The sequence below is a fragment of the Macaca nemestrina genome, chromosome 15, assembly GCF_043159975.1.
Source record: "Macaca nemestrina isolate mMacNem1 chromosome 15, mMacNem.hap1, whole genome shotgun sequence".
In the NCBI taxonomy this organism is placed as follows: Eukaryota; Metazoa; Chordata; class Mammalia; order Primates; family Cercopithecidae; genus Macaca; species Macaca nemestrina.
In genome coordinates, this window is record NC_092139.1 from 16,957,335 (window position 1) to 16,965,731 (window position 8,397).

Sequence of the window (8,397 nt, forward strand, 5' to 3'; positions counted from 1 at the left end):
CTCAGAAGCCTGCAGAGGCAGACCCAGGAGGCGTCACTCACTCAGCGCATATTTAAGCAGGGCCAACTGTGCTGCAGGCACAGTTGTAGTCTCTGGCCACAGCAAAGAACAAAACAGACAGAGACCCCTGGCTTCAGGAAGTTCTTCAGGGAAGTGCACTGCACCTGGGAAGGGAGGGGGTGGCGGACGGGGGCTGTGATTGCTCATGGACATCAGAGGAGCCCCCGGAGAAGGGGGCCTTGCAGCAGGTGCCTAGGCAGTGAGGGTGCAGCTGGCAGATGTCCCAGAGAGAAGCATCCCAGGGCAGACGGGGCAGAGGGTAAGACCCCAAGGCGGGAAACTTCTGGCTTGAACAGAGCGAGGGGACATGGGAGAGAAGCAGGAAAGAGACCAACAAGTGGAAGGCACCAGAGGCTCAGGGCCCTGTTGACTGGTTGACCGAGGAAAGGCTGTGGTTGCACAGAGCAAGGCTGGAGACCTGGGCTTGGTGCAGGGTGTGGCTGATCTGAACCGTTGAATAGAATAGACTACAGTGGAGGTTAAGCAGGGAGACCAGGGAGGGCCGCGGTGTGATCATCCTCCAAGAGCAGCCAGGCCGGGACTGCTGCAGGAGAAGACAGGAGGCCAGAGTGCAGGAATCGGTCCATGTGGACAGCAGATGGACAGAGGTGCTGAGCGGTCAGAGGATGGGTGTCGGGGAGGAGAGGAGCTGGCCATGCCGGCCTGAGCACCTGGGCGGGAAGAGGGGCCATCATGGAGGTGGGGGATGCAGGGAGGAGGCGGCGAGGGAAACCCACGACTATTTGAGTTGGAGAGAGCCCAACCATAGCTGAATGCATGAACCTGGACATCAGTTAAAGGTCTGGGTTGGGCACAGAAATAAGCATTTAAAAATAAAAAATAAAAGGCTACTCCTGATGTTACAGGCAAATCACATCAAAATCCCCAAAACATGACACATGATACTTTTCATCAACCGTGGAACCCCTCGATCTGAGGAATGCATGGGCTTAAGGATGAAAACCTGGAACCAGGTGGGGACTCCTGCTGTTGGAACTGGACCACGTGGATCCCCCACGGTAGCCCCCACACCAACCCATTGCTCTTGCCTCAGGCTGGGGCTTCCAGAAGCAGAGACTGAGATGGAGTTTTCAGTGGGAGTTGTTTTTAGGGATCAACACTTGTGAAAGGAAGTGGGGGTCAGGCCAGGCAGGGGGAGACGCTGATTACGGTACAGGCGGTTCCAGCTGCCAGCTGGAGACCGTCTGCTGACCATATGCCACTGCAGCCCAGCAGCAAATCCTTCCTTGAAAGGAGACCCGTATGTTGCTCTTCGTGTCTTCCTCTCTGCATCTGCTCATGCTGTTCCCTTTGGCTAGAATGCCCTCTGCACAGCCAAACTCAACTCATCCCTCAAGAACCACTTAGCTGGCTGCTGCCACTCCTGCAAACCCCGTCACCAGTTCCCCATGAGCCTCCCACCCAGCCGTAACCACTCGCCTCTCAGAACTCCCAGAGTGTTCCAGCAATATTTATCTCCTATTTTGCAGATTATAGATTTTGTATAAAGGCGTTCATATGGTCCAAATCTTTATGAATGGAGTCCCCACGGTTATTACAAAGTAGCATAGAGAGATGACGCCATCACAGTCCAAGAGTTCACTAATGAACTGGCTGCTTATCACATTCATCTCCAAAATCCACCTCTGCAGTCTCAGCTGCACTTGTCTCCCCTGTGCCAGCCCCAACAGGTCCTCAGAGGCCAGGCTTCCTGAGGGTGACATGAAAACATCTGTGCACATAACGCAAGTAGATGAAAACCAGTGCCAAATGGAAATGCACATCTTGCAAAGACAATGGGATTTCTTGAATTTCATGAAAGTGAAATTAGTGAGAACAGCTCACGAAGCCATGGGCACATGAAGACATGGCAATTACACCAGTTAACGACACACTACCTGATGGGTACTTAAAAAGAGAATTATTTGTGTACAAAAGAATTGAGTCCTTCATGGAAATGAATGAGCTATGAAATATTTTGCAAAGCCGAATTTCTTTTATAGAACTGTGAACATTAAACATGAAGTGCAGGGGATTTATAGGAAAACGATAGCCCCAAATCAACGCCTCCCTTCGTTGCAATTATAGCATCAATTTTGTTAGAGATAAGAAATACACTTTCTCTAAAACTTTTCATTTGACTATTCAAGATGAAGTCTCAGTCACTTTTCCCACTCTTTATTTTGAAATATGGTGTCCCTGTCTTAAGTAAATTGACTTTAAGGGACTATTTTTCCTGGTTGACAAAGACCTCCTATACTTTTCTTATATCTCGTATTCAACAAAAAAGACCTTGAGGACATAGAATGAGCATGTTTTTTAGCCCATTTCACATATTAAGCTGATTCTGCAATGCATAACAAATATCTTCATAGTCACAATCTATACAGCTTTGGTCATCTGTGGGGGGCAATAGGGGGCTCTCCAGATGTAACCCACAGCTGGAATCCAGTGCCTAGTAAGCCATAGTGTGGATTTGGGGGGTGTAGGGAGGCACACACAACACCCGGGATGTCTGTTTTCTTTTTATATACTGTTCATATACTTTTTACATAATAGATGACAACTAATGTCAAATGAATGAGTAAACAAACTAAACAGAGGCACCCCAGGATGTTCTGTTCACTCAAGCTGGTTAGAGAGAAAACAAAACTTATACCCAACATTCACAATGCTCGCTGAGCTCTCGAGAAACCACCAGGTAACTTAAGACAGGAATTCATTTGCATAGGAAAAGGATAACTTGTTTAGCAAATGATGCCAGAACAACTGGTTTCCTATTTGCCAGAAAATTAAGGCTGAAACTAAAATGCATCCCTATCTCATGTCTTCTATGAAGCTAAATTCTAACAAGTTGAAGACTTCATTGTATGAAGTAAAATTAAAATTTTGCAAGAAAATCTAGGATTCTACAGATATAATCTAAAGGTTAGGGATATCTTACAAACCAAGAATGGAAATCCTGAAGCAATAAAAGAAAAAAAAAGCATATTTGAATATTAAAATTTTGTACATTGTAAGATTATGTAAATAAAATATACATATACACTATAAATCTGCAAAATTATTGTAAAGCAAATGATAAGATAAAGGGTTAATTTCTATTACATGCAGAGAGCTCTTACAAACTAACCAGAAAGAGGCAAAGGTTATAAAGAGACCGTTTCCAGAAGAGCAAATCTCAATATTAAAAAAAGAAAATTAAGGAAAGATGGGAGGGAAAGAGGGAGGAAGGAAGAAAAAGGAAAAGAAGAAAGTAAAGGAAAAGAAAAGATGTTTGAATTCCTCAGCATTCAAGAAATTTCATATTCAACTCTAAGTTATGCCTAGCACACTGGCAAAAATGTAAAAGTACCATAAATCCTATTGCAGCTGGGCTGTGGGGAAAATATACTTTCCTACAGTCTAGTAGAAATGTGGAATATACAATCTCTTCTGAAGGCAATCTGGCAGCATTTAGTAAAATTGTTAAAAGTGCATATACCCTGTGTATGCACCCAGCTCTTGAACCGTTGAAAATCCATCCTATTTGTACCAAAATGTACGAAGATACTTTTACTGCAACGTCGTTCATAGTGGTGCAGAACCAGAAGCAAACAAATTCCCATTACTAAGGGAATGGCTAAGTACTTTGTGAGTATATAAACTTCGTGACATAATGCACATCTGTTGTAAGGAACTAACTTTAATTTGGAACTATACAAGATGACTTGAAGATATTCCTACAAGATATTGAGTGAGAAAATCAAGATGCAGAAAAATGTATGTCATACAATACCATTTTTCCAAAACAATGACTCATTCTCCCTTAAAAAAAGGTTCCTTTTATACCTTTGTGTGTGTGTGTGTGAGAGAGAGAGAGAGAAACAGAGAAAAAGAGAAAGGAGTTCTAGAGAAAGAAATGAGCTTTGCAGGGTTATGGGGTTATAGAAATACAAAGGAAAACATGGAAGGATATGCTGGGTTTTTTTTTTTAATACAAGTTATATTTGGAGATGGAGGGGCAGATTGAGGGGAAGGGCGGAGAAGACGAAAGTGTCCACACTCCAGCAGGAGTCATGTGATCCCTTTTATGTAAACGTACATGTATGTCTCTACATAGGAATGTTACAACTAAGAAACCATCTGGCCTCACATATGTAGTGAGGAAGGTAAATCCTAACCTTTGTCTGCCTGAAACAGTGAGGAAGTCATGAATGAGAAGGGAATCTGAGCCAGAGGATAAAGGAGATTTTGACAAGCAAAGTCGGCAGCAAGATGGAAAGAACTCCTGGCAAAGGAAATATCTGAAACAAAGGAAGGCATTTGGAAGGGCAGGTGTTTTATCCATTCAACAAATGTATAGAGAGTCCATGTTGTAGGCAGAATTTTCTAGATGGTCCGCAAGATTTCCATCCCCAGAGCGAACACATCCGGTATAACACCCTCTCTTTGCATGTAGGTGGGACTTGTCGAGGGGATGAGATTTCACTTCTGTGATTAGATTATGTTGTGTGGCAGAGATGAACTTTGCAGATGTAATTAAGGTCCCTAATCAGTTGACCCTGAGTTCATCCAAAGAGAGATTATCTCAGTTGAGCCTGACCTAATCAAGTGAGCTCTTTAAAAGAGAGTATCAGGCTTTTTGAAGGAAGAGATTTGAAGCCAGAGACATGCTCTCCCAGTGTCCTTGAAGAAGCAAGCTGCTGTGAGTTCTATAGCTATAAGGAAATGAATTCTTCCAACACCACAGGAGAGGAGCCAAGCCTCAAATGAGACCCCAGCCCCAGCCAACACTCTGATTGCCGCCTTTGAGACCTTGATCAGAGGGCCTGACTAAGCCATGCCCAGACTTCTCATCCCCAGAAACTGTGAGATCATAAAAGCACATTGTTTTAAGCTGCCAAGTTTATGGCAATTTATTACGTTGCAATAGAAAATTGATCCAGTCTGCTTTGTGACTGCTCCCACTCAAGGCTGTGGAGAAACTGCACGGGATGGTCCAGACCTGGCTTTAACCTCATGGGGCTCATGGTCTGGTTGGGAAGAAAATCTACACTCAAGAATTTAAATCAGCAGCTAGACACAATGGCTCACACCTGTAATCCCAGTGCTTTGAAAAATCAAGGCAGGAAGATTGTTTGAGGCCAGGAGTTCCAGGCCAGTCTGGACAACATAGCAAGACCCCCATCTCTACAAAAAATAAATTTAAAAAAATTTTAGATTAAAAAAAACAACCACGTGGGTAGTTCTAACTACTCAGAAGGCTGAGGTGAGAGGATCCCTTTATTAAGGCCAGGAGTTCAGGGTTGCAATGAGCTGTGATCACACCACTGTACTCCAGACTGGAAAATAGAGTGAGACGCTGTCTCTGGGAAAAAAAAAAAAAAAAAAAGTTAAATCAATAAACAAGCTAGTTAGGAAGAGACTTCGAGAAAACATGAGCATAGCTTTGAGTCAGAGAGGAATTGTGGCGGGGGCTGCATTAGCATGGCTGGTGGTCAGGGAGGGCTTTGCTGAGACTGCTTTGATGCCAAAATCCCAAGAAAGAGAAGAAACTGACTGGTCAAAGAGCCGCAGGAAGAGCAATCCCAGCAGAGGGAACAGTATGTGCGAAGTCCTGGAGGCACAAAGTGTGGTCCCACTTGACAGACCATGTGTACAATCACTTCTCACTGAACAAACCTCCAGTTGTGGGTTTAGACTCGCACCCTCGAATAACATCTACCATTTCACATACTAAGCTGATTCTACAATGCGTAAAAATACCTCCATAGTCACAATCTATACAGCTTTGGCATCAATGGGGGGCAATAGGGGGCTCTTCAGATCTCAGCTCACTTCAACCTTCACTTCCCAGGCTCAAGCAATCCTCCAGCCTTAGCCTCCCAAGTAGCTGCAACGACAGGCACAAGCCACTATGCCTGACTGATTTTTGTATTTTTTGTAGAGATGGGGTTTTGACATGTTTCCCAGGCTAGTTTCTAACTCCTGAGCCCAAAGTGATCCACCCACCCCGGCCTCCCAAAGTGTGGGGATTACAGGAGTGAGCCACTGCGCCCAGCCACATATATGCATTTCTTTTTACAGCTGCCTGAAATTTTGGCAGGGAGCACTGATTTTTCCATTAGAGTAATGATATAATGTCAGTTCTACGGGGGTATAATTTGCATATAATAAAAGCCACCAATTTTAAGTGAACATTTTGTTGAGTTTTGACAATTGTATGCAGTCATATAAATAACCACCATAACAATCGTAATCCAGAATGTTCCCTCATCCCAAAAATGTTCTCTCTCGCCCCTTGGCAGTCAATCTCTTCTCTCCACTATCAGCCCCTGGCAACCAGTACTCTTTGTCAATTTTGTTTTGAATTTTCTAGAATTGCATACAAATGGAATCTACATTGTGCCTGGCTTCTTCCTAAACATACTATTTTGTTGTTGTTGTTGTTGTTGTTGTTGTTGTTGTTGTTGTTAATACATGTGTTTGGTGAGTGAAGAGGGTAACAGAAGTGAGAGAGACAGCGCTGTGCACAGCTGGTATAGGCTTGGAGGCTGAATGCCACACAGAGCAACAGAGACACACAGACAGACAGTCCACCCAGCAGGGCAGGCCGGGCAGCATTCTGAGGCCTGTAATACTCGGTTGATCGGTGAGAGCCGGCGGTAAGTCTGGCCCAGGGCTGGAGGCACCCATGCACCCTGGAGACTCCCTTGTCCGAGGTCCCAGGTGGTGTTGGTGGTGGCAGTGGGGCTCAGCTCACACCATTCAGGGCCTTGCAGGCAAATTCAGGCGGCACAAAGGCTGTGCGGTGCGCGTCTGGCTGTGGCATTTCAGCTGCATCTGCCCCACCTGCTGATGTGTCAGGTGCTGCACGGGCTCCCAGACATGGGTGCTCATGTTCTGCTGCACAGCATGAAGCCCGTCTGGCCGCAGGGGTAGATGGGGACCATGCAGTCGGTGTAGCCCACCACGGCAACTGGCAGAACTGCTGCATCTCCTTATGAGGTGAAGGTGCAGCCACTGGCGCGCTCTCTGGCAGCAGAGAATGCCGTCCTCCACCAGGGCCACCTTCATCCGCTGACAATAGGCTTCCTTGAAGAGGCTTTCAGCCGGGCCCATGTGGTCTGAGAAGTCAGTGATAACATCGAAGGCATCCTAGTTCTGCTTCATGAACTCAAAACGGTCACCCACATGAAGGGTCAGCTTTGAACTAGAGTAGCAACTGGCCGTGCCTGGCAGGAACTTCTGAGAGACTTGGATGACGTCCTTGTCAATGTTACACTGGACCACAGACTCCAGGCAGAGGTGCTTCCCCACTTTGTGCAAGACACGCATCTCTGCCCACAGTGGTCGTGGTTGGAGTGGCTTTCGTGGGTTGGGGTGGCTGCAGAGAGGCAGGATGGCTACCATCTCCTGGCAGAAGAACTCGTCCCTCTCTGTACCCGGAATGATGCCATCCAACACCAGCACATTGCTGTAGGTTTTACTGCAGAAGACAAGGAGGTTCTGGTAGTGCGAGTGCTGGTCGTGGAGCAGAGACAAGGCCTGCCCGGACCACAGGCTGCACGTCTGGTGGAACCAGCCCTCGGGGATGGCAGTGAGGCCGGGGGCAGTAGGGCCCTTAGGGTCAGGCTCCATGGCAGGCAGGCAATGTGGGGCACGGACCTGGGACTACAGGCCACGTGGAGCCACAGCACACTGGGACCGGCTGCATCATACTTTTGAACTCCATTCCTGCTGCTTTTAGTGGTAAATCATTTCTTTTGCATTGCTGTTGAGTAGTATCATATTCCATTGTAACTGCATACACTGGTGTGTTTACCCACTCGCCGGGTGATGTGCCTCTGTGTTGTTTTGTGATGAATAAAGCTGCTATGTGTGGACATATGTTTTCATTTGTTTTGGATAAATAGCGAGGAGTGAGATCACTGGGTCAAACAGTAAGTATGTGTTTAACTTTGTAAGAAACTGGGAGCTGTTTTGACACAGCGGTGATACCATTGGAACGGCCACCCATCATGTAGGAGGGTTCCGTCTGCTCCAAATGTTTGCCTACACTTGGTCTTGTCAGTCTCTCTCGATTTAGCAGTTCTACTGGGTGTGTCGTGGCATCGCATGGTGATTTTACTTTGCATCAACAAAGACGTTGAGCATCTTTTCATGTACTCGGCTGCCACTCAGATATCTTCTTTGGTAAAATGTCTGTTCAGATCTCTCGTCTCTTTTTAACCAGGTTTTTCACTTCTCAACATTGAGTTGGTCTCCATAACCTCCACCACCAGATGGGACTTTCATTATGATGTTATATTGCAGAACAAAGGGGACTCTGTAGATGTGATTAAGATTAAATAG

General features: G+C 45.9%; 1 pseudogene; it reads right to left on the reverse strand.

Moving 5' to 3' along the window:
• Positions 1–6,796: 6,796 nt before the first annotated feature.
• On the reverse strand, positions 6,797–7,683 carry LOC105496502 (spermidine synthase pseudogene; annotated as a pseudogene).
• Between the last annotated feature and the right edge of the window lie 714 nt (positions 7,684–8,397).